The sequence below is a fragment of the Anser cygnoides genome, chromosome 6, assembly GCF_040182565.1.
Source record: "Anser cygnoides isolate HZ-2024a breed goose chromosome 6, Taihu_goose_T2T_genome, whole genome shotgun sequence".
Lineage (NCBI taxonomy): Eukaryota > Metazoa > Chordata > Aves > Anseriformes > Anatidae > Anser > Anser cygnoides.
Genome location: NC_089878.1, coordinates 10,224,395 through 10,250,952, shown reverse-complemented (window position 1 = coordinate 10,250,952; position 26,558 = coordinate 10,224,395). Strand labels below are relative to the sequence as shown.

The window sequence follows — 26,558 nt, the reverse complement described above, 5'->3', positions numbered from 1 at the left end:
ATGCGTTAGTCGGCCAAGCTGGGGTTATGAGAGCAGTTCCAGATTTCTTGCAGCATCTATCCAGAAATTTCAAAGAATCAACTTGAAAAATGATAAATAAAAAAAAAAGACAGAGCAAGCTGCAAAATGACTTGGATTTTTTGATAAATCAATAGAACCCAACTGGCGCGGTGCTTGATGATTGCTCTGAGCATTTCTGCAAGCACAATGGAAGAGAAAAAAGGCATGTAGAGGACTGAATTTCACTGACAGGTCAAGTGCCAGCAAAGGTGGCTTTGCTGGCAGGCTAGTTGGGTCTCCAGTTTACCCAACATAATGAACATACATTCTCCCTCCATTCTAAACCGAAATTAGAATCTGTCTGAATAGAAAAGTTTCTCGGTCCTCTAATTTACAGTCCGCTAAATACATAAAATGTATTAAGCTTTATAATGCTCGTACTGAGGTTCTAATCATGCTAAAAATTGCGTCTTTATAGAAAGCTTCAGGTGCGCCACTGTGGACTGATAACTGGATTTGCATCTCCTATGGCCATGCCTGGAGCTAGCATTAAAGAAATTTACCTTGGAACAGAAAGAGATGATGTCAAACCTTCCTTAAGTGAAAGAAATCGAGGGGGTTGAAAGTGAAGGTGAAGAAAATTGGCCAGGAATGATTTTTCTTTACCTTCTCAAATAAATACTGTAAATAAAAGTATTTTCCACTGTTTGCTTATGATGGAGGGCTAAAAATGTCACTGTCTGTAAGGTCAATTACACCACACGAAGTGAATTACTGACCTTGCTGGAAATCCTGCCATCAGTTGCTACAGACTGCACTCAGAACAACGGACCTTGTATTGAATTACATTATGCTAATTAATTTTCAAAGAAAACTTAGGGCAGTAACACTTGCTGTGAAATAAGAAAAAAACTGAGCACTAAACAGTTTCTATACTGAGATGCACTTGACCCTGGAAAGAGCACGAAATGCACAAGATGGGGTGCAGGGAGGAAAGGCAGCACAGCCACACAAATTGCCTTCCACAAGCTTGGTCAATGCCTCCACTACTGCATTTGCCTACCATGGTATTTTAACGAGTAATTACTGAGAAATAAAAACAAGCCATGGCAGGGGAAGAACTGGAAGAAAGAAATCCTTAAAAAAACATCAGGGAATTTTAAAGACCAGATTTAAGAGGGTCATTCTTTTAATTTTAATATTGCCAGTATAAAACTTAATTTAATGCAACAGATCTCAGGTTTCATTTAGGCAGTTATCCTACTGCATTAATGGTAAAAAAAAAAAAAAAAAGTCAATATTTGTATTTAATCTATTCTAGAGCCAAATAAACTTAACACTGCCCATGCCGAGTCCATCTGAGGCAGGGGGATCTTTGGCTTGAGGACAAGTCCCATGTGATGAGATGTCTCATGTTGTACCTAAAAGCTCTCTAAATGTAGAGCCTCACCTCGTCTTGGGGTTTCAGTGATGAAGGGATGTCAGCACATCCCACCTCTCTCTTATTCCAGTCTCAGCACTCATCTGGAACCTCACAGGCACGAACCAGAAAGTAAAGTGTTTCCTTGTGAGAGAAAAAAGGTGACCTGCTGCTGCCTAACTAGTGCTTTGCCAATAGATACTTCTTACAAGTATCAGAAGTGGAGGAGGATATAAGGAAAGGAGGTGCACATCTCATTCATTTACATTAAGTAACTTTGTATTTGAGAATAAAGCTGGCTGCAGAATACTTGGAAAGAAATCACCTGAAGGCAGATTTGTTCACTGTTCTCATCTCAAGGTCCTTTTGCATGCAAAAATCCCTTTAACTCATGCATTTAAAACACAGACAGGATTCTACACAAATTTGCCCAGGCATCCTAAACGTGTATTCATTTAGATACCAGAATAAAAACCCATCAGGCACTGCATACCTCTCTTTAAGAAGACTTCAGAAATACAGTTTGAATTCTCTTTTAAAGACGATTGAAATTTTGTGTCTGCGCTTGGAAAGAGGGAAGGCTTTTTTCAAGCAATTTAGAACTACTACTACTTGCAGGTAGGTAGAAATCACCCCATCCATCCTTCCAACCTTCCATCTTTCCATCCATCCACCCACCCACCCACCCACCCAAATATTAAATGAAGGAACGGCTGGTGTCCAAAGCTGGGTTTCTGACAGTGGCGGACTGGAGAGGCTGTGGAGGAGCTGTCACTGCCAGAAGATTTAAGTTCTGAAGCATCCTGGCAGCCCTGACAGGCTTTATGGCAGCAGGGCTGGATGGGAGTGCCTCTCCTTTGTGGCACCAGAGACTTGTCAAGTGCTCAGGAGCATCTGCAGGAAGCTGCAAGACAGAAGATGGGGTTTGATTCAACTGCAGACAAGAAAGAATAGCATGGGCTGGGAAGAGGGTAAATAATTACGGTAACAGGGTAAATAATTAAGGTAATGGTAAATAATTAAGAAGGTACAATGGTGGGGAGACAAAGATTCAGAGAAAGAAACAGAAACCTGCATGCTGACTGAAATGAGAAATATGATATTCGAACGACCCAGTCAGACTCTCCAAGCAGTCATGGCAGGTGGGATGGCATAGTGCCGAAGGGTTTCTGCCCTGATGTGCCAGCACACAAGCTGGTTGCCACTCACTTGGCCACAAGTCTTCTGCCCCATATTACTGCTAAATTTTCCATTGCAGGGGTTTTAAATATTTCCTGAAGCTTCTGGTCTTGGCTACTGTCAGAAGCAAGACAACTAAGCAACTCCAGACAAACTACTGCTCTGATGCGCTATGACAATCTGTGTTCCCACAAATTCCTGTCTTTAACTCAATTTTGATTTCAGCTAAAAGGTTCACTTTACACAAACAACTCTTACAAATACTCAGCGGAAGAAAGAGAGGACAGCAACCTGCCCAGGATGTTTTGCAACAATTATAAATAAAATAGAGCATCAAGGGGTTTGCCTAGAAATGTTGGTAACAAGAACTGTCGTATACAGTACAAGGTAATGTCAGGCAGCAGGTATTCCCAGCCAGCTGCAAAGCCATCCCGCTGGATTCAGGAGATGAGTTTGATGCCTGTTTAGTTGCTCTGACAGTGCATTGTGACAAACCCTCTCAAAGGTTACCCTGGATTGCAAACTTGTTGACAGTAGAGAGAAGAGTAAGCACAAAGGCTGGACGCCTGCTAACTTATAGAAAGGCTGATAGTGCCAGAAGAGTCCCTATCAAGAACCATGAAAAATTATCCCTTGGGTTTAAGCTAAAAAAGGGCACTGAACGACTTCAGAAAGAGTGAAACCTAGTTTGATTTTAAATCCTTGTAAAGCAAAGTCAAGTTGAAGCTGTCACCATAATCTGAATGGCAGTCTCATTTCAAATCCCTCACAGCCTGTAATGTTCTCATTTTAGAGCTTACACAAGCAACAGGAACACAGGTTTATTAACCCTTATCATGCCCCCTCCCAAAGCAATGAAACCTAACCCAACTAAACTGGTTGGATGCCTGGCAGCTGGTGGAAATATTGATGGGGGAGGAGGAGGGAACCCTTACCCAGCTTGAAGATGAAGCCTCAGAATATTTCACTTGTCTTGAGCTCGCTGGTATTAGCCATGTCAAGAGAGGGAGAGCTTTTGGCAGAGAACCCTTTCACGTACATGAACATATGAGGAAAACACCTTGTTCCCCTCTGCTGGTCTGGTATGCCAGAATGAACAACTCCCACCCCAAAGCAATGTCCTTCTTATATTTCATTAAAATACTTTGTTTTACAACACACTGGGTAAGGTTTTTTAAAGATCTCCTCCCAAGCCTTTTTTTTTTTTAAATCTATAAAGCCTGGAGCTATTTCTCTCTTCCTTCCAGAAGAGGGAGGACTTATGCTAATTAAATGCACTTCTGACTGGGAAGGGGGAGCATTTCTCTGTATTGCTGTTTTCATTACGGTTGTACAAGCTCTCCTCTTCTTCACCAAGCAGGTAACACAAATGACCTTTTCTGTGTACATGTGAATTCCCAGACAGGAGGGATAAAGATGCACAGGTTCAGAAAGACACATGGGACGTATGTAGAGAGAGAAGACCTTCCACCTAACTAAAGTTACGTACATTTTCAGTATGTGAGTATTTTCAGCTTCCAGAGAAGGAAGGGCTTCCAAGAAGCTATTCATATGAGCAAAGTTAGGCTTCACAGTACTTAGACAGATCTGGAACAGAAGGACAAATTATTTCTCTGGTTCTCGTATTAATTCCTTCCCTGACAGTCTGCCACTCTTTCTTCTCTTCAGAACGTATCCACTCACTGGCATGCAACCTACCTCTTGATTTATGTCATTGCATCCCATGAAGCTGAATAACTAGGTGGCAAAGTTCTGGAGATCTACTACACATCAATCACTGACCTGATCCATTTTCCTCTTTTGCGGAGAGGCCATACAATCAGAGGAACAATACCAAATTAGTGTCTCCACACCCTAGGAAAGCAATGAAGCTTTCCTCAGAGTGCGTAGGTTCAGCATGGCATAGATCCAAGGCTGATGGGTTGGGCAACTGGCAGATCTCCAGCTCTAGGAGATTCATGATTTTGCCGTTAATAAAGGAGACAAATTGACTTGCTCTTGTCTGAACTTTTTTTTCCCAGACGCTCTCTCTAATGAATGCATCAGGAATCAGAACCCCCCACTGCACAGAAATGAATCACCTCTGCAAAGTGCCTCTAGACTTGAGGAAGAAAGCACTCGGTGGTTATGCACATGTCCCAGTTTGAAGTTGCTTACCTAAAATCCTAGGCAACTTCAACACCAAAGACTAACAACAAGAAATAAGAAGAAACCACAGCCACAACAGAAGAGCCAACAGCAAAGGAACGCTTCTTGGAGGACTTGAATACCCTCCTTTCCAATTAAGAACTGAAAGAAATGTTTTGTTTTAAGCTGCCTGAGGCTGAAAAATCAAATCCTAAGGGATGAAAATGTTGATATATGATATCTCAGTAAGGTTTCTGCGTCTGTAACTATCTATAATTAAGGACTTTTCATACAGAGGAAACAGAGAAGGAAATTTGCTAGATTTCACAAGCAAGATGACTAGAACAGGATCGTGGCCAAGAAAAGGAAGTACAATTTCCACAAACTGGCAAGGAAGAAAAATGATGCCGACAGTCACAACCCCAACAAAAGGCGGAATCATAGGGCCATGAAGGTGAGAAAGAAGTTTCACCCCCTGGGAAGCCTGGCCAACTGCCCTGTGAGCACAGTGCCTTTGCATCAACTCAACACACTCCTCTCATTGAGTCTCCTTTTGAAAACGTCCTTCTGCCAAAGTAACTTATCTGTCACTGAGGACATCGCTTCATTCTTATTGCTGAAGAAATCTTTCCATTAGAAATGCAAAACCAAGAGGCAAATGTTAAAAAAGGACTATTTACATCACAAGAAGCAATTCCACATCTTTTTAATTTTTGTGTCTGCATTATGTCTTATGTCTCAGCATTAAAGCTGTTAAATTAGGTTAAATTTTGTCCATTGACTGCAGAACTACTCAAAATTTAATCTTTCTAATAACATTAAGAGTGTAGTAGGATCCCTCCAAACTAAGAGGAGGATGATCTATTAGCATTTTAAGTGTGTTTTCATGCAGGGTTGTGGATAACAATATAAACAAATTCTGTAAAATATAAGTACTTTCAATACTTTATTTATTGAAACCTGAAAATAGAACCACTGCCTCATCAAAGGTGTAGTTTAAGCTTTTTCGGAGATTTCCGCAGAATTTATTAGAGATGAAATCAAAAGTGTTCGGTAAAAGCGTAATGGGGTTCTGTGGAAACGATTCAGAAATCCTGCTGTGGTGAGCAGAGAATACTTTTTACTCTATGTAATTGTAAAAGCAGTGAAATGAATAGAGAATTAAGGGGCAGTTATTTGGCATTGGCTCAGTGAAAGTAGGATGAGCCTTCCTGCTGGGGATCAGGGGCTGCAGGTTTCTGCGGCCGCGTTTATGAAGCCGACAGAAAAGTGAACACGTTCACCTGCCTTGCATTCATTCTGGGGTGATCCATAAAGCGAAAACTGAATGCAGTGTACAGAGAAGTACTTATAGTCCAAAAAAAATTACATACTGCACATATCCAACTATTTCCTATGCTATTTGCAATTAATTTCCCTTTTGTGTACTCAATCCTGCTACATGCAAACTCTTTAAAAATACAATATAAGCAAACATAAGCTCTTGAGAACACACATTTCCAACACAGAACGATACAACTCTTCCAAAATAAGTTTGAAGAGCCTCTTTTGGGTATACTGTGTGTAAGGATATGTGTGTGTAATAAAAACAGAACAAACTTTTCTGCCTTTTCAGAGGTTCCCATGCCAGCCTGCTTCTAAGGGTGAAGCTACGTGCAGTTAGAAGGCTATGGTGTGTTTGAATTGCTACGCACAAGTAAATATTAAAAAATAGCTAAAACCATCCAGGTGTTAGGATGAGATATAGGCAGAAATTCCTCAATTAGTTGGTTCCAGTAATTAGCAGCTCATCAAGAAAAAGTGGGCAGAAGGGTACCATGTACACAGATCTAAGATAAGTACCGAAGTGTAGGTTTTAGTTTTCACCTGCTGTTTTATGAATTCTCATATTTAAAGTACACTGAAAAGTATTAGTTCCCATTTCAACTGGCCATCTTCATTTCATCTCACTTGCTAAAGAAAACCAAAGAGCAAAATCCTCTGCATCACTTCAAGAGAGAAACTACACATGTGCAAATGTATTTTCCATAAATGACTCCTAGCATGTTTGAAACAATAAATCATATCCTTTGTTCATCTATTTCTATCCCCTTTTAATGTCTTATTTAATTATCTTGGCAATGCATTTTTCTTCAACCCGGGCTAAGAACCAGTCCAGGATTCATGAATTTAAAAAGTGTTTTTGGCTTTGCTGACAGCCCTGAGGGACCCCGCTGCAGATACCAGGAGGTGAACACGTAATCAGGAATGATATCCCTTCTCTTATGACCTCCAGTTTTCTTGACAGACAAAACACCTCACAGAGTTGTAAGATAAAGGTCTGGGATGATTTTTGAGGCCACAAAGATTCTGAAAGTCATTTTTATATTCTTTCTAATGGTATAAAAAAATGGGACGGCAGCAATACTAGTGCTATAAATGACTGTGAAGAATCTCTCCTGATCTTCACACCCCAGACTCTCTGTCACAGGCAGAAGTCTAATGTTTTCATTCATCATCTCAGCGTAGATAAAAATGATCCATTTTTTTTTGAGGGGCTTATTGTCGTTGGATTACTTCTTCTAAACATATAACCTTATCTATTCAAGGTGGATGCCTGGCTCAACCGTGACCTTGTCAATCTCATTAAGTCTTGAACGAATTTTCTCAAATTTTCTTATCAATCAAGGTAATTGCTTCTTGCGGGAAATCCAATCTTCTGTTAACCACATCATTACCTGGTGATCGAAGTCCTCGGCTTCTGTGTAAGGGGGAATCACTCAAATCACCCAAGAGAATAGATAAGCCTAAACTTATAAACAGATCTCCAGATGGCATTTCCATTTCAGCAGCTATTCCCCAGCTTATCGGATACCTTGAACTACTTTTAATAATTAAAAATGCATTTACATCAGTGTTACATCAGGTTTTAGAGCTATACAACATAACAATACCCCTCCGAAGGCCACAGATGACAAGCAGAACATGAAAAGAAGGAAGAAAAAATCTCCTGAAGAAGTGGATTTTAGGCAGGGATCTGAATAGTATAGTAGATAAAAACCTAAGAATATAAGAAAATCCATATAGCTCGGGCCAAAGGTCCATTAAGAGGGCAGGAATGCAGTGATATTTCCTCAGAAGAGCTGCCCAGCCATCAGCAATCTGCAGCTTTCCTGATTCGGGGCACTCTGGTTATATTTAATGGCCCACAATGGATTTTGCTTTCGTGAGTCTGTCCAGCTGATTTGTACCTCCCTAAGCTTTTAGCACATCCAACATCTCCATCTCCGTTTTACTCATGAGTGCCTCGGATACCTTGCCAATTCAGGCCAGAGATAAAATGCTTAACTTTGAAATGCTGGAATATAGGAATGTAATGAAGATGATTGCAAAAAATGGTTTGGGGAGGGCTGGGAGCATGTAAGAAAACTTGTGGTTCTGTTGATACAGATCACAGTAAGAAAGATTTACCAAGAGGTGCCCTACTTTCAGAGAGACTACGTGCGGTGTTCTCCTACCTACACTACAGCTCTCATGCTGTGTAGACTGGCGTCCTATGCTAATAATTCTGAGCTTTTATGAACCAAAAATAATTATTTCACACACAAAAATAAATTGGTGTTTCCAGTACCAATTAATAAACAGTATTTTTGCCACCATGCATCTCTGATCTTTATTTGCAAAATCTGAGAAGAAAATATATTAATATAGGAATTTGTCTTACACTCTCTCCTAATGACCTAGGCATAAACCCTCGTTGTATTAAGTGGGTGGGAATACCAACACTGACTTTATTGCAGCCAAGATTTTTCCTGTTGGTCTGCTGTAGTGAAGCTGGTAGGAAATCCAAACAGACCTCTGCAAAAAAATAAGCAAATTCCTACTCCCACACAAATTTGAGGTGACTATGTACATAAACAAGTGTACACATTACATAAATCCCTTAACTATTTGGCTTTATGTATACATGGACTTTCTACATGGTTTTATTTAAGAAAATCCACAATCCAGTCAGCTAAATTTGCCTTCAAACCTATTTGCCTTCAAACTCACTGCAATTAACAGTTACACAAATGTCAGTGCTCTCTGTGAAGGACGGACCCTGGATAATGAAACCAAGTCCAACTCTGCTCTCTCAGGAAAACTGTTTAAACTTTCTCTCTTGCATCCTGTTTCACACAACACAAGTAATTCATCATATTGCAAACCTTATTTTGCACTACAATAAGTATTTCTCAGTCTATTAAGCTGCAGATTAATTTTCCTCCCATCTCAAGTCCGGTACGTTCTCGCAGTGGTTACTTTCCTTCTGTTGCCAAACTTATTAGCTTAATAGAATAACTCGGATTGAAGGAGAGGGAAAAATGCTTCCCACTGGCTAAAATACCTTCAGCTGATATTTGATTAACATTAGCACTTCCCTTGTCCGAGACAAGTACCGAAGTGGCACAACTAATTCATATTTGTTCATTAAACTTACTGGGCAATATCAAGTTACGAGGCACAGCTGCACCAGAGGCACGTTCCCAGCAGACTCGTGGGTGAACCTAACATCTCGAGCAATCTCTGGTGCCACACAAAGAGCTGAAAGGACCAGGCATTTCAGATATCCACAGCATTAAGATAGCGCTTTTTTTTTTTTTTGGTTGGTTGGTTTGAAGAATGACAACTTCAGGTCTTCTTGACCTCAGAGAGTCTCCGGTCCACACGCAGAAGGACGACGTTTTGCCTCACCCTTCTGCTCCATGCCCTGTGATTTACAGCCATGGCCAGATTTCTGCTCTTTCCTCCTGCTCCCCTTGACAAGCCTAACGCCACGACCGAAACAGAATAATCACTTTTATGGAGGCTTTTGTGAAAAGATCACTAAGAAGAACAGAAAATATGTTATCGCCAGAGAATAGCAGCTATCTGCCGGAGGATGAAGAGCCAGAAATTGGCTGTGATTGCGCCTTACAGTTCACCTCTGAGGCAAACATGAGGAACACAAGGAAGCCAAGGACAAGGGCAGCACAGAGATGGCAATGTGCAAGTAAGCCACATGAAGTCACCAGCCACTTTATTTTCCTTTTTACATGACCTAAATCTTTCCCTCTTATCTCCTGCTTCGGTCTCGTAAGGAAAATAAATGCTGGGTTTCCAGGTAGCCTGTACTTGTACAATGACTACATTTAAGCCTGAGAGAGATTTTTGGCCGACTGCAAAATTTTCCAAGACATGTTTTGCATTAAAAATAAGACAAAGGCAAATGTGAGGTTTTCTTCTTTTCACAAGTGGAATTCTCCACAGTTGGTCAGGAAACAGTGGCTTTCCACTTGCAAACTCCTAGGTAGCTCCAGGGAAGCTGGGGAGACCTTACAGGATACATTTCAATACTGCCAACTGGAAGGGGTCAACCATTAGCAATAAACTTTACCTGAGATTAAGAGCAGCCAGAATGATCAGAATAAAGTAAGATCCCCCAATTAAATAAAGCAGCAGCTCTTAAGCGAAAGGAAAAGAAGTTGTGAGTGCATTAGTGCCGTGAAGACGACAGAAGATGAGTATGTCCAGACTTAAAACTATCTGTTCAGAAAAAGATTCCCCAATTACTGTTACTTACAGAGAAGACATTCACAAAATGAGCTTCCGTCTCCTCTCTGCAGCTGGAGGGGGGGAGAGGGGCCTCTCCAGAGGACCAGCCATCGAAGGGTAACCTCGGGGCTCCGCACAGCCTCCAGCAATGTGGCTCTCTCTCCACGATCCCCAAATGTGATGGGAGGCAGCTTGGCCTGCCCGACCCGAGCTGATGTAACCTCACGTAGTGGGAGCCTCAAAAAGCTGCTTCTGGGGATGTTCAATCCGTTCTGAGAGGCACCTGACATGCCTATAATAGTGACAGCATCTCAAGAAATGACATTATTATACTGTGAGAGCTTTATTTTATCGTTTTTATTAGCCTAGTCTATGTGCTGGTATCCCCTCAGGGACCTCAATCAATGATCAGGGCTCTTTTCAGCACTGAAATGTATTCTTATATAATGAGAGCAGGATCCCAATAAACTGTCACACCATTACTATATGCTAAGAACATACTGCTGACATTTAAAATTGGTAAGTTAATATCTTAATTTTTTAAATGACTACAGCAGTGTGTTTACAGATGCAGAATGAAGCCTTTGCTCTATTATTCATGAATGCTGTCGCTCCTGATGCGAATGTATCATATACTAATTGAGTTTAAAGGTTACAGTGCACCCTTCCTTATGTACTGGCCCTTTTAATCAGCAAAACAAATAATGCAGCACATTCTTTAACAAGATTTTTTAAATCTTATAGATGACAGACAGAAGTCAAGCAATAAAAATACTCACTTCAAATTTCCATTTTCTACTGCTTAATGTTCCTTGCCTATAGGTATGTAATTATCTGTAAAGCTAATTCCAAGGTAAAAATAAATATAAAACTACTGCTAAATAAATGATTGCTTCTTTGTTGCTCATGCATCATATAATTAATACCATGATGTGATCTAACATGTTAAGGAAATAGGAATTTGCCATCAGCAGGCTGAAAGAAATTTGTTTATTAGTTTACTGTGATTCAATTTATAAGAATGTGCTTCATTGATCTTTGCAAAAGAACTTTAATTGGAAATGAATATCACAATCTATTTACCACACCACTAAACCCAGTCTGCTACAGTTCATTAAAACTACACCTGCTACTTAATTTTCCAATAAGAGAAAACTTTGAATTAATACAATAAGCAGCAGTTGGAAAGTAGGCTCAGTAGACCACTGTTTTAATCACGGTGATCCTTGCGTGCCCTTATGAAATTCTGGTAGGAGCTGATTGGGATTTTGTGTAGCGCTTACATCAGAGCTTGAATTTAGCCACTGTGCATGTTGATTACTACTTTCAACATGCAAAGTCATTCCTCCTTTGCCTGAAAGATCTAAAATCCATATCCAGAATGCAGATTTAGAAGAAATATTTGAACTCTTCCAGCTGCTGATGCACCTGCCCTAAAGCAAGGGCAAGAAGACCAAAAAGAGCCCTTTCCATCTCTTGTGTAATCTCTAGAGATTTAAATCTGGGGAGCAGTGTCATGTTTGTCTAGATAGGTGAATCAAGGGAAAAGACAATGGGATATAACAGCCTCACGTCATCATCCCTACATGTAACCAGGAGTCAGAGCAATCCTACAGATTCTGGGGTCTCTGGAAACTGTATTATTTGGGTGTTTCTACCACCCCAGTGAGACAAAAGAGGCATATACACAGTGCCTAAACTACCTGTGTCGTGAACAGGTTGGTCAGGGTGAGTGTGAACACAATGCAGACTTCCTTTGCATGTGTCCAGATCAGATATGCAGTGAATGTGCTGCAGGATAAACATATCCAGCATCAGCTCTTTGGGGAAAACACATTTTCCCTCTAAGTGAGCAGCAGTCACTTTATCCAAGGATATTTGCTCCCTCTGCCACCTTTATTACCAGGTGGGCCAGGGGGGGCCCTCTCAGCTGGCTGACTGGGGATGCTGACTCCTCTGGGTCCATATTTTGTGGTCACAGAACTCAGAATAGAGAGAAAAGGAAAAAAAAAAAAAAAAAAAGAAGCACAATCACAATCATTGCCAGGTTCAGTTGGCTTAATGCAGGTCTTCCCACCCCACTCTTCCTTTTCTATTCAGCATATCCATGAAAACAGCAACAACCCCCTAACTGGGGTAGGACAGGGAGATTTTTCCCACATATAATTACCGCAGTCACAAGGAGCTCCCCCAACCCCTTGTTCCCACAAGTCAGTCATTTCTGTGCTGAACTGTGGGACCAGGATTCAGCCTTCATTTGCTGAAGTTCTTCAACAGCAAGCTTACTAAAAATGTACAGCTCTTCCCAATGCAGTATGTTTATCCTGATTAAAAAAACAAGCCTGCAGTGAAACAGTCGTCTCCTTCATAAACCTTTTCCATTGTAACACTGTGTCTAATTAATACGATTCTTCTAACGCTATTCCCATTTGTGTAATACTTTAAGAGATTCTGAAAAATTAATTCTTTTACAGATTATACTCAGATCATTATCATTTTTCGTTAAAGATGTTTGGTGGGGTCAACTTCTGACCTTGTGTTTTGCAAAAACGGAGGGCACTAACTACTGCAGGGTTATCACAGATTTATCACGTCAAGAAAACATGGTATGGTAAAGCCTTGTTGGGATCTTTGCCCTCTGGCTAATCAGACTGTCTCTGACAGAGTTATTTTTTTCTCCTGGAAAACACCCATTTGTCAAAACTGAAACTACTCCTGTGAACGGAGAAACTCCAGACCTTGGTAAAATGTTGGAAAACATTTAGCAATGACCAGAATGCCTCATTTGACATCTTGGGGATGACAAACCTTAATGGGAGGTTTGTTTAAAATGACTTTTCACTTTGAAATTTAATTGAATATCTATTTCCAAAGAAGTTAAATACAGAATGAAAAAAGAATGAAGTTTGTAATGAAATATCTGGAAAATCTCAAAGACAACAGGTTTCATTGACCCCATGGTTTTCCTTCGGATTAATTTATGAAGACTGTCAAATCCCATTTTGTCCCAACTGGGAATATCCTTACAGGAGGGGACGAATGTTTTCCATTCAGCTCTTCTCCATCCCATGAGGAGAGGGCTTTATGGTGAGTAGCGACGCAGAAGGCACAGGATTGCTAGAAAAAGGGACAGAGGCATGAGAAACCCCGATCTGCTGTGGGCTGTGGTCTGAGCGCTGCGGTGTTCAAACACCTCGCCGCACCGCAGATGAAGGAAAGCTCTTCAGGCAATGCCCATTTTTTCAGACTTTCTGCACAGGCCTACGAGTTGGACTGTTGCATTAATTTTCCTGCACTTAAATTGTTCCCCACTGGCTTGTGAAAGTATGATTAATATTCTTCAGGAATCTGTTATTAATTCTTCATTACAGTGTAGTCGCACAAAGGCAAGGGGAATATTATGTCTGGCTTGTTGCACCTCACCAACCATTTCAATAAATATCTTAAAGAACAGAGGGTGTGCAGAGAATGAAGAGTACTGGGGACTGCTTACATCCTTATCCACAGCAAAATAGATCACCAACCTGTCTGATTTAATAAAAAAATAGTACAGAGCAGAGTTAAATCATAGAGCTGGATGTTGAAAAGTACAGTGCTGTGCATGTGCCTTAATATATTCAGCGCTGAGATGGATATGTATTATATATGTTATTTATTTTAGCTGCACAAAGGCAAAAAGGTGGCTTTTATATGCTATACTGTTCTAATAAATATTTCGGTTCCAAAACAAAATTATGTATGGTATTAAAAATGAAGTACACCCCAAACACATGACCTGTAAATAAAGAATATCCTATGGGGGGAAAAAGAGCTAAAAGAATTCACCAGTGAATAAATACAACACAGCATAATTACAGGCTCTTGTGTTTTTCAGCCAGGGTACAATCATGCAGTTTACTCAAAAGTCTTCTAATATCCTCTGGGTACATTCTGCATTTACGAGAAAGCTTTCTGTTGTGAGCTCTCTTTCTTCCCTGCCTGGCCCTCCACACTCTTTAAATGCACTTTTGGGAAAAAGTTGGCACTTGAAAGGGGCTGGAGCAGATTCTTGGAGAAGTAGTTGGCTTTTTGAAGTTCTGAGTTTGACCATTCGCTGTTTCTCGGATCCTCCCAAGTGCAAATCCCACTGATGCTCATAGCCGGTTTTCGGCTGGCCCTGAGTGACTTTGGACCACGCCTCTTTTGCCGTGTCCGTTACTTATTTATCTTTTTCTAGATATTAAAGATGGAGGAATATTAATAACTTATTTATGCTGTTACCATCTTGCTATTTTTAGCCGAGACATTTTAAGATTTTAAGATCCTGTACTACCATGGCAATCCAAATACATGTGATCACACATATTTAGTGCCACCTGTGCCCACGTCCCCCACTCCTGGCAACCCGAGTAAAGACATAAACAGCCAAATTTTCAGTCCTAAACCTTCTGCCTAACTTTCAGGGAGCAATACCTGTGAATTTATGTTACGCATGGACTGCAGTGCTGTGTGCTAATGCCAATGGATTGGTGCAATGGGTGCTGGGATTCCCAATCTTCTACTACCAAGTCGGATGAGATCCCTCACTGTCATTTTTTTCCCCCTGGCAGGTCACGGCTATTCAATAAACATCCTGTGAGTTTGGGGAAATATGTAAGTATTTATATACTTCCTATATATTTATATACTTGCCTTTATTCTGAGATTTCTATGACATGGGGAAAATTTATATTGGAAATCCAGTTAAAACCAAAGTCAGAGAGATCTTTTATAGAGATTATTTACTTTAAAGGGACCCAAATATAGCATCCTAAATCTGTTTGTCATGGATACAGATGAATTTGCCTCTTTCTTGCTTTGATCAATGAGAATTTGGTATTTTGTGAGGGAGTTAAGCATTCCAAAACATTCCAAAGCTTTCCAAAGGAAAAAAGGCTGCTACAGGTTGTGTTTGTGGAAGCACCAATGAGTGACAATGATAAAATTTGACTGATTTGCTAAAGCATGAAATCAAAGCTTGCTTTGTTCAGAGCATTAGCACATTTTCTTTTGACCGTGCATTTATTAGAAAAGGTGCAGTTTAAAAAAAAAAAAGAGAGAATATATCTATTGGGATTGAGATCATTGGGATATTGAATAAAAACCAGGCCCACTCAGTTAACCACTAACAGGAGTTAGTATTAAGATAATGTTTTAAAACAGTCTTGGGATCTGAAGATAAACTGTCCAGATATGAATCTGAATCAGCTCGAGAACACTGTTATTATTAGGGAGAAAGCCAAAGCGTTATGAATGAAGGTAGCCTGGCTGATTCAAGGTACGGGGCTGGATGCAGCACCAGTCTCACAGTGAAAAGGATAAGAGCAGCTCACTCCCCCGACACAAATTACACACACTGAAGTGGATTACGGAAGACACACATTATAATGAAAAGTACTGCAGAGTGAACACTTGTGAGATGACAATAAGATGAGAACTTGTTCTCCAAACCCCACTCTCCAAACCTTTCTTCCTCCTGGTTCCTTGGCACTCCTAAGAGTTCTCAATTGCTCATTTCTGCTAAGCACTCACTGACTCATTTTCTTCCTGCTTATCATTTACCTGCTTCAGCGCCTCCTTTTTCCCTTCCAGTATATTAAACCTCATTTCCCTCCTCTTCAATAACCTCATCTGCAAGCAGGGCCTCCAGCCTTTGCCATCCTCACAGTGCGACCCGTGTCAAGTGGAGGAGTCTCTCTGACGCTGTTACTGCTGCACGCTTCCCAAGGCACACAGCATGGTGCCCTGGAAGCACGAGCATCATTTTAGATGCATGTTGATCACTTCAGAACGCAGATGAAACAGAACATGGCCTTGATCCTTCTTACGTGTCATTTTAAGCAAATCCTTCATCTTCATAAACGCGTAAGAGAACACTCACAGCATCACGTGTCAAAGGTGAGCTATGCCTCGCCCGACTTTAGTCAGCTACAGGTTCTGGGTCTATATTGCACTACTGATTTATCTAAACTATTTTTGGATGAGATGAATCACCAGTCCAAAAATAACTCTTTATCTCTCCAGAGGCCACAGAGAGAGCAACTTGTAGATGACTACAGTCGGCTGAGATGGCGTCTTTCACAGGGAGATGAACAAACTGTACAAGCTGTACGAATTAGGACGATGTTATGGAGTATTTTGACTTATTCCTAACTGAAACGAGGTACTTGCCTATTATCTGCGAACTACTGCCTTTGTTTAAACACGTATTTAAGCAATAAAAGTGTAATTAGAAAAGCAACTCCTATTGTTACTTTGAAGCACTGATGTTAATTTGGTAAATTCTGGAGAAGCAGCCTAGCTTAGAAATTAAACAGATAGAAGTTGGAACAGTCTCTAAACATAAAGACACTCCTTTAGATCTATTCTTTCTCACAAGATGCATGGTTCACAGGAAGAACTTTTGCAATCAGTTACCAATTCAGTCTTAAATGACTAATCTTCTGCATATCACAAAATAATCTGATCACATTCAATGTAACAGCCAAACCTGGCAGAGAAAAAACTTGAGAAAATGTACTTACAGCTGGCATGAAAATATAAGAGAGATCCAACAATACAAAATAAGCAGTAGAGCTTTGATAAAAGAGATGGTGAACACAATTGAGGAATATTCATTCATCAGATCGATCTACAGAAGCCTGCATTGACATTCTGAATTTGGATAAACCGCACAGGTTTTGATCTACTTCTGGATTGACCTAGGAATTGTTACTTCATCCAGGATATATACTAGAGAAGGCTTTTTTATCATTCAAATCAGCACATGCTATAGAGAAAGACTAAGAAAATTCTGATTCAAAATCAAATCTGAACAGACAGAAGGACTGTGAAAATTGGGATTCATATTGCATAGTCTGGGCGTGAAAAAATGTAACTTAACGATTCAAAGAAACTCCAGTTACACCTAACAAAACAGGAATATATTTGATTTGTAAAGGGACAGATTCCAGCTACTTTACTCACTGAATTAACAGTCTTCCTTTACAAAAAGCCATTCTCAAATCAACGAGTCTACTCTCAATGTAAAAAAAAATCACATGCAGTGTTCCTTATGCATTGATACAAATACATCACAGATACCTGGTAATGACAGTCCCCGGTATGTGCAGCCATCTAGTATTGCATAGTTGTTATCCTAATATTGAGTATTGGTTACGTTACAGATGCGTGTGAATGACAGATTCCCACAACATGTCAAAGTGGAATGAGGTTGCTCATGAAATCAAAATAATTTTAAAAACACATTATTTCACTTGTGTTACACCACTGAGATGCCTTGACAGCTTTTAACACAAAGATTTCCTGCATATTTATTCCAAACAAACTCCTAACACAAAAGAGATGAGTTCTGAATGAGTTACAATCTGCTAGGAAAAGGTGTAGGAGCCACTGCAGACCACCCAGTAACTCACGTAGCATGTTCACACCAGCAAAGCAGACTGCAGGCTCCGTGATACAGGAATTCCTATACAAAACGTGCTCAACTCTGGCATTTCACAGGCTGAAAAGATGCACTGAGGCATGGCCACTAGCGCAAAGGTCATACTGGAAGCGAAGATGCTTCGAGGAGAAGCAATGCAAGGGGTGCAGACACAGGAGAGCGTGTTCCCAATGGAAAAATCACATTCGGACATGGCATGAGCACACTGAGCTTCACTCCCAGGTGAAGGACCTCGGTCTGGTTCTACTTCACTGCCAGTGCCACTCCTCTAGCAGCCTATGCAATGTATACCCACACACATGGATATGTATAGGGTGCACAAAATCCGAATGCTTTGCCCATACTGGGAGAAGAAATGGCACAGTCCTTCCAGCGAGCAGGGGCTGGCCAACACCATCAAGCTCTCCATAGGGCAACAGGAGGCAGCTGGGCATGGAGAAGCACAGGATGTAGAAACACGGCATGCAGTAAGAGCCTTCCATTCCCACATTTACCTGTTAGAAAGTAAGAGGGCTGCAAAATATTGCAGTTAACTCTCCAGTGCCTCATGACACTTCACCTTTCTGAGTATCAGAATATTGTATATCAAATTCAAAATACTTCCCGGGATTCTGAACTCATTTGTTTTGCACTGACCATTGCAATTCCCTGCAAAGGAATAGGCCTGAAATGAGCTGCTGCTCTCCTTGGTTTTGGGGACACAAATAACCTTACATACGGAGAAAATTATCTGTAGAAAGCAAGGAAGTTCTACGTACCGGTGCATGGCCCGTCAACAATTTCACAGCATCACAACCCAGTGATCGCAGAGAGCTCACTGATGATGCCTGTTACCTGTCCTGTTTCTAGCACGCCAGGCCTGAGAAAGACGCATCTGACCATAGGATGAACGGGGATGATCTGGTAACTTACACTACAAGAGTAAGCATGAAGCTTTCCATGAAAGAAAAACATACATGAAGGCAATTCAGTACAGTTGACCAATTATGAATAAATGCAACCTAAAAATCAAAAGGTTTCTAACCATTAAAAATGTGAAGTCTTCAAACAGCCTTTCAGTAGAATTAGTGGGGAGCAAAAACCCTGGAACATTTTTTTAAAAGTGCTTGAAATTTTATGTATGAGAAAGAAAAACATTTGTAATAACTCCAATGGGAATGACACTACAACCTCTCTCTGTTTTAGGACACAAATTGAGCATGAAATAATGGACCACGGGAAAAATCAGCTGGCCTTAATAAGGTTATGAGTATATGAGCCTCTTCCACAAGCTGGCTGAAACCAGTGGTTTTCCAGTAATTTCAGTGGAATTTGAAACGTATCGCATACATGTATCCTCAGCATTTCCTTAAGTATGTTTAGTTAGTTTTCAATGACTGCAAATTACTAGCCATACTAGTATTCACTTTGCCATCCAACCTTTTTAAAGGTCAGTAAGTTAATGGATCTAACATTTAGACATATTTTACTCTTTGTACATTCCTATTAGCTTCCACGGAGCAGCAACGGGAAAGATTGCTGAAAAGATCCCTCATGTGGTTAATTTATCTGCAGAAAGACTTAGAAAAACACACAATATAAAAAGTATTTCATCTTGGGAGGAAGAGAGAATGGACGTTATATGTACAGAAGATGGAAAGGCAAATAGAAAGGGAAAGACTTGAAATAGTAATGTTTTGGCAATAAATGCCAGCCTACCAGAATTTGAAGGCAATGAAAAGAAAAAGCAGATTAAAAAAAAGGTGCAAATAACATTATTTTGAATTGCTAAAGATATTGTTTTCTCTTTGGAGTAACAGTTTTATCATGCACATTAAAATGTATGATTTGCTTCATTAATCACACTCATTTTCCTTCCAGAGGTACGGATATGATCACACCTCATTTCACAGGACCAGTATGAAAAGGTTGAGCTTTTATTTTTTTTCATTTGAGTGTTCAGTCTGATTATGGTGAAAATCATTTCCACCCTGAAAAGTTTAAATGCTTTGTATCTGAATGTGCAGGCTGCAATTGCCAGCAGCATCTTTTGCCTACCTGTAGTTTCAATTCCAAATTCCCTTTCCTGACTCAGAAGAAGAGAGATCAGTGATTTATTTCTAAACAGACTACCAAGAATAAAAGATCTGGTTTTAGATTTTTGGACTCAGAGAGCAAAGCCAGCTGCAGCATAAGTTAAAAGGGAAAGAAGACCAGAAAAAGCTATGCAGGTACACGGGTACTCTTTTGGAGTGATGTGGCACTCACTTAAAACAACACCCATTAATAAAGGGATTAATGAGGGCTGAAAAGAAACATGCTGGAGAAAGAGAATGGTACCAAACATTTTTGGGTAGAAATATATGCCGAAACTACTTACTGTATCATTAAAGGAAAGGAATGATGTGTCATTTTAACAAAGAAACTCAGAAAGGCAAAGTTCAGCAATGCCATGGTTTAAATGCTTCCCAGTAAGATGCGTTACATGAAATTCATTTAACATGAAGCAAGCTTTTCCTGAATTCATGGGCAGAATTTGGCTTTGTGCAGCTAACAAGGAGAAAAGGCAAGCGAGATCACATTGAATAACCATCAACAGAAGAGTGGGAAAATGTTCAGAGACAAAATATGTCAGTGGAGGGTGGCCTGGAAAAGGAAGATTCTCTATCCACCAACAGGATGTCTAGATGAAGAGCAGGCATGTCTTCACAGTATTTGTTCAGATGAAACGTTAGTCAAGCAAGCCAGAACAGCTTTTACGATGGGAAACTAGTCCATAGGTATCTACCACCGAAAGTATTGCCTCGGTAGGAAATTACAGAAGATTCAATAAAAATATGCTCTTGGGCAGTTTCCTGGAAACTGAAGAAAACAAGAAAAATCTTTCATGAAAATTGGAAAAATCGTATGAAAGTAATAGAGGTCAGATTCACAGATGGTAAAAACCGGCAGGGGCTCTTTGTCTTCCCATTGAGGCCGTGCTTGTTTGATGCAGCTGCCCTACGAGAGCAGTGGCCTGCATTTTTTCCCCCCATTCATCATTTCTACTCTGCCCTTCAGTCCCTGGGAATGCCTTGTTTCATTCCACTACAAAAAGGAGCAGAAGAGGAAGGGAGTAGAAGGTACCTGTCCTGTTTAATAGCAGGTTTTCCTGTTATTCCCTTCCCATCAGCCACGTCAACTCAACTGGGCTTTCTTTGGATTTTACTTTTTCCACAAATTGCATCCCGGTAAGCAAAATCCCCTCCTCTCCCCGTGGAAAATGGCTGGTAAGAGCACACGCCAGAGCTGCAGCTGGGCCATAATTCCCTCCTCAGCAAAGGAATTAATGTGACTTACAGCAGCTCTGAGTCAGGCCCTGTATCTGCACAGAGCAGTACTTTTATACTGAATAAAGGTTTCTCAGGATACTCAAAAAAAAAAAAAGTGAACCAGAACTTCAACAGTTATACAACAGTAGATGGGTTTTAGAGTTACACAAATGTCATCTCTTCAGAAAGGAAAATGGCACAGAAGAACAAGGCCCAGCTTCTCGGTGCGAGAAAATTAACATCTGAGAGTTAACTGACCTCAGCTGAGGTTCTGGTTTTATCTGTTTAGATGTCTTTTCCCCCTTGACAGATCCAGTCTGCATGTACCTGATTTCTTCAGTATGAGCTGCAGCATCCCTTGGCTTGGATGTCCTTAACCTGCACAGGAGAGGCTACGACATGTTTGCCGCTTGTTCCTACAAGTTAGCTGAACTCCCTGGTTAACTGGTGAACTCTAAAGCTCTTAAATCAACAGGAACTGTTCATAATAACAATTGCTTTTAATGAGTGTGCATCTTAGCAAACTCCAGCTACACTTAATATTCATTTTATTTTACTGAATGTCTCTTCTTCTCTCTGATAATTTGTGTGTGTGTCTACTCCGGTAAAAGCTCTAGGTATTATATGTTTATTTGTATGCTAATTTAAATTGCTGCTTAAACAAAAAGGACAGGATTGGAATGATCATAAATGTGAACAGAGTCTACTCAGATATCTTCATCCTCTCTGCAACAACGGGATGTGTGCACTTAAAGTGTTTTCCTCATTAAACACAAAGTGTTGGAGCAATATAAAATGCTGCCAACATGCTTCTAATGCATCGCTGCTTTGGAATAAAGCATCTCCTTCCATTTGAGCTCAACTGGATAGGCTGCATGTGAATAATTAAAAAAGTACCAGCAAAACAAAGTTACCTATGTTTGCGGGTAAGAATATCCTGCGATTTAGTAGACCAAGGGTAAAGAGAAACATCACTGTCCAAACCCAGCAAAACACTAAGGTAGTAAGTGGATCACAACGATGCCACACCATCTCTGGTGTTACCACCCTGTTTGGGATAGTTCCCACCTGCATCTACGTGTGTGTAGCAGCACAAACTGTTAGCATCTTTACAAAGCATCAGCTCAGCTCCACACCTTTTGTGACTTTTCATCCGTTCTGCCAATACGTGATCCCATCAGCCTGGAGTAAAGCAAGCTCCCCGCATTAGAGTGCTTCTCTGTGCAATTGGTGTTACACAATACAGCAAGATGAAAGGCAGAAAGCCAGCCTTGGTTCTTCATCTCTCTCTCTCGAAAGCTGGTATATCTTCTCTACCTTTCCCTGTAACTAAATTTGAAGCTCTTAAAATAGCTAAGTAAAGTCTTCCATGTAGCAAGGGGAAAAGTCCTGAATTTTTATGCAACATGAACAGTACCCAGTGACCTGGAGGTAGAGCAAACAACCTATGACTTTTAATATACGAATCTGAAGAACATTTCAGACTTCTTTTCGGTGAAAAGAATGCTGTTTGTTATCTAGGAGTGGCCACATTATTTGAGTTCTTATGGCCAGCATATAGGAAAAGCAGTGCAAGGCATGCAGAAACCAGCAGCTCAGTTCTCTGACCAGAGGATTTCTGCCAGAAATACCTGCTTGTGTTGATCCATCAGGTGCACAAACATGAGCAACCCTGCACCCAGAGCACTGTGACAGACCACACTCAGCTCCAGTCAGCACTTTTCACAGGTTTCTCTTTACCGAGAAACACATTGGGCCAAGAGAGTGAGTCTCTGCTAGGAAAGAAATGAAGATATAAACTCAGAATTATAATACGGAAAAATAATCAATATTCTCTGTAGCAGGCAGTCACACTAAATGCAGATGATATGCACTATATGATCCCATTTACTGACTGTGAACTGCTGGAAGGCATGGTGGATTCACTCCTCTGAACGGTCAGACATGGATTATTGTTATTGCCGCTTATTTTATGGCACACAACTAGTGAGCTAAGCACTTCAGAGGAGTGGAAAGATATAGTCCCCTTATCCCAGTAGCCGTGTTAATTCATGGGCTGAAACCCAGCGCTTAGGAGCTCTCCTTGCACTCCTGCACGTTGACTGAGTCCAGCTCTCATGATTTCTAAGGCACTCAGAAACCAGAGAAGTGAAGGGGGATACGAAGTATAATTCAGGTTGTTACAGCATGAAGGCATTGGGCAATTAGTGCTTCAGCTGACGTACAAAGTACTGCATGCACTTCCCTAACAACCTGAGATACGTCTATTTAAAAAAAAAAAAAAGCAAAAACAAACAAACACAAAAAAACAACACAACAACGACTTAAAGAAGCAGAGGTGCACAATAATTTCCTGTGGCACTTCAGCCCAACAACATCTGTACATTTAGGGTTTCCTCGAGGAAAGACCACGCTGATAGAACGCTAAGCTAACTTCTCTTCTGTCCTGGGTATCTGTGAATGCTTAACCCCAGCATCTGCTCCTGCACGCACAGCCCCAGCTCCAGAGCTGCACATGGCACCGGGCTCGCCTGCACAGCCTCTCCCCAAAGCACGGGTTGTTGGTGCTGCTGGAGCACTGACACAACTCCTCTAGGTACTCGTATTTCCAGATTTATTGCACGGCACACACATACCTGCAAGGCAGCGATGTGGGAATAGCTTTCAGAGTCACAAAGCGGAGAGTATTACCCTTAAATGAAGTCTTTTTTATATTTGTTCTGCACACACACCCTTCGTAATGCCAAGGGGGAGCTTAGGAGGGAATCTTCAACTGCTCTGCCATAAATGAGAAATGATCCTGACCCAGGGAGGTCTGCTCGGTGTCAGTGATGGGGCAACGGTCCAAATAAGCACAGACCAAAGCAAAACATGACATGTACGTTCAGTGCATGTCAGTGAAATGAAGAAAATGTGACACTTCTGATATGGTTTTGATACTGCAGTCAGCTTGTACCGTGCCATGATTTACCTGTGACCGAGCAGAAAGAAGGCTGGCTCGACTAGCACACGTCCTCTGTAACAACACAGGAGCTTATCAGCTGCTCGCACAAACATCTTTGTTCCTCCTTCCTCGCAGCCCAGTACACATGGTGCAGACTTCCTCAATTACCTTGTTAACCATCACACTGCCTTCTTCCTACTTCTCCTAGACCGACCCATTTCAGACGAGTACAGGAAAACAATTAATAGCCATGCTGAAAGTCTCAGCAAAAGAAATTACATACTTGCATGATGGTTTTTCCATAAAGACAGAAGTTAAACAGCTGTTTTTCTGAACAAGTAGCAGCAACACGAGATTTAATTTACTTGGAACCCAGAGCTACCTGCAATACCCACAAAATAGAGACACACCACCAGAGAAATCATTTAAGGCGTCCTGAAGAAGCATAAAACATAACACACTAACAACAATATCCTGAACATATGGCTTTCTTGAGTTTCATTCCCGTGAACAGGTTATAGATGGCTTTTTAAAATTAAAAGCAATAACAGAGCTTCTCAATAAATCACAATAGAGAAGTCGCTGGTAAACACATTATGGCAAAGATCTATCTCGATTCCAGCAAAATAACTTCTTCCAGTAATTCTTGCACTGAGCTTCTCTTACGGATATATACATTACCTCTTGCTATACTATATCCCAGTGGTATACATAAGCTTGTGCTCCTTCCACTCCCATACTTTGTATGCCACTTGTATACGCTTATATAAAACCCCAGGGCTTATGGAAGTTCTTGGGAGAAAAGCCATGTCTGTATGGATGAAGACCAGGCAGCACAAGGCTGTGCCAATCCTGACTCCAGCCTGGAGGCGATGCTGCAATGTAAACCCATAGGGTTGTACCTGTAGGAGGGACGCAGCAATTCACACCGCTCCACCGCCCCCTGGAAGATGTTTTCAGCTCATCCACCAGGCAGTGGCTGCTGCTCGGCTCCAGCCACTGCTGGATATGTCAGCCACAGCTGGGCTGGAAATTGATTCAGCTCCCTCTTTCAGGATCCTCTCCGGGTATTCCTCTCAGTCAATAGGAAACCAGGATTTGAATTTCTTAAACTGTGCAAGTCTGCCTGAAAAGTTGCTTGACAGTGGACCTAAGAAGAAAAATTTCTTTTCCACCGTGCAGTGACACACTTCTCCTTACATTAATCACTTCCTGGTCTTAATAACACCAACGTGAGAGCATCCATACGCAGCCATAAAGAACAGTATTGCATTGTCAAGATGCCTGACAACTGGCCCAGCTCTGGCACTAATGCTGCTCGGGTGATGGAAGGCATGTCCAGTGGCGATGGCTGAAAGGTTCAATATATCGTATTTCCACAAATTTTGCAGACTTTTGCCCACTGTCCAGAGCAATTTCACTGTTAGATCTTACAGCTTCGTCTGCTCCCTCCCTTCCAGGAACTGAAATTTTCAGAAGTTGTCATATGTGTTTCAATGTTTAGCAGAGAATAAACTAACCTGAATGCTTCTTTTACTGTTTTAATTAAGCTTAAGCTTTCATCTACTTAGGTTTTCTTTAAAAATGCATAAAACTATGAATTAAATATATGCATCATTACTCATCAAATTGTTTATCTCTGTACTAATTTTATATATATACACACATTAAATATTCATGTGCTCCTTCTCCCTTTTACAGCACAGTAACTTCTGGTTCCTTATTCCCCCACGCTGGTGTTTCTATTTGCATTGTATAAGTTGAAGATCATTTAGGTAAAAGCATCCTTAGGGGCTTCTGCATAAAAATTCCAAATTAAGTGGTGGTTTTTTTCCTATAGTAGTAGTGGAGAGCTGTCCATATGCTTACGTTAAGCCTGACAGATCTTCGATTACCCCTTAGCTTGTAGTTATGCAGCCATAATGCAGTTTAGATACATTCCATAGCTGTTAATAGCTCAACGCACTGAGACCTTGAAGAATAACAACCAAGGTTATTTAGTAATGTAACGCAATAAAATAGACTTCACCGTGTATGCAAAAGTAGTAAGTGCTTTGCTGATTTTAAGGCATATGTTTCTTTAAAGTCCTCAGAACATAAATGATTTAACTGCTCCGCACATGCACAGACACAAAAATCACAAGCCAAATTTACTGCAAACTTTGCAAGCTGCAATAAATAGGTAAAGACATAAATTGCTGGCAATTAGGAATTTACTGAAGAGGGTAGTTAGGGGAATTACGCTGATTCAGAGAGATGAAATGCAAATATATTGTGCTTACACGTACGGGGCCACTGCACCTGTGCCCTAGCTAAAGCACTAAATCAGCAAGCCCAGTTCAACACGCAGACCCTGAAGATGCAGATCACAACACAGCAGTGAAATCCTACAGATAGGGTGTTTCCATGGACTTTAATGGGAGCTGTGCTTGCTCAGCACCTCTGAAGACCACCTGAACAGCCGTCCACTGTATTTACAGACCAAAAATGCACCAGCAAGCACGGATTGCCACCAACGCTGCTTCCAGTTACAGAGGTGACCCCTTTTTAAGCCACTTTCTGGAGGTTACGACTGAGTGAGGC

At 40.9% G+C, this 26,558-nt stretch overlaps 1 protein-coding gene across 3 annotated transcripts in view; it reads right to left on the bottom strand.

Annotated features, from left to right (window-relative positions):
- The window catches only part of SPAG16 (sperm associated antigen 16), a 398,441-nt gene that overhangs the window by 22,386 nt on the left and 349,497 nt on the right, over nt 1-26,558 (bottom strand). The gene's annotated exons all lie outside the window — the stretch shown is intronic.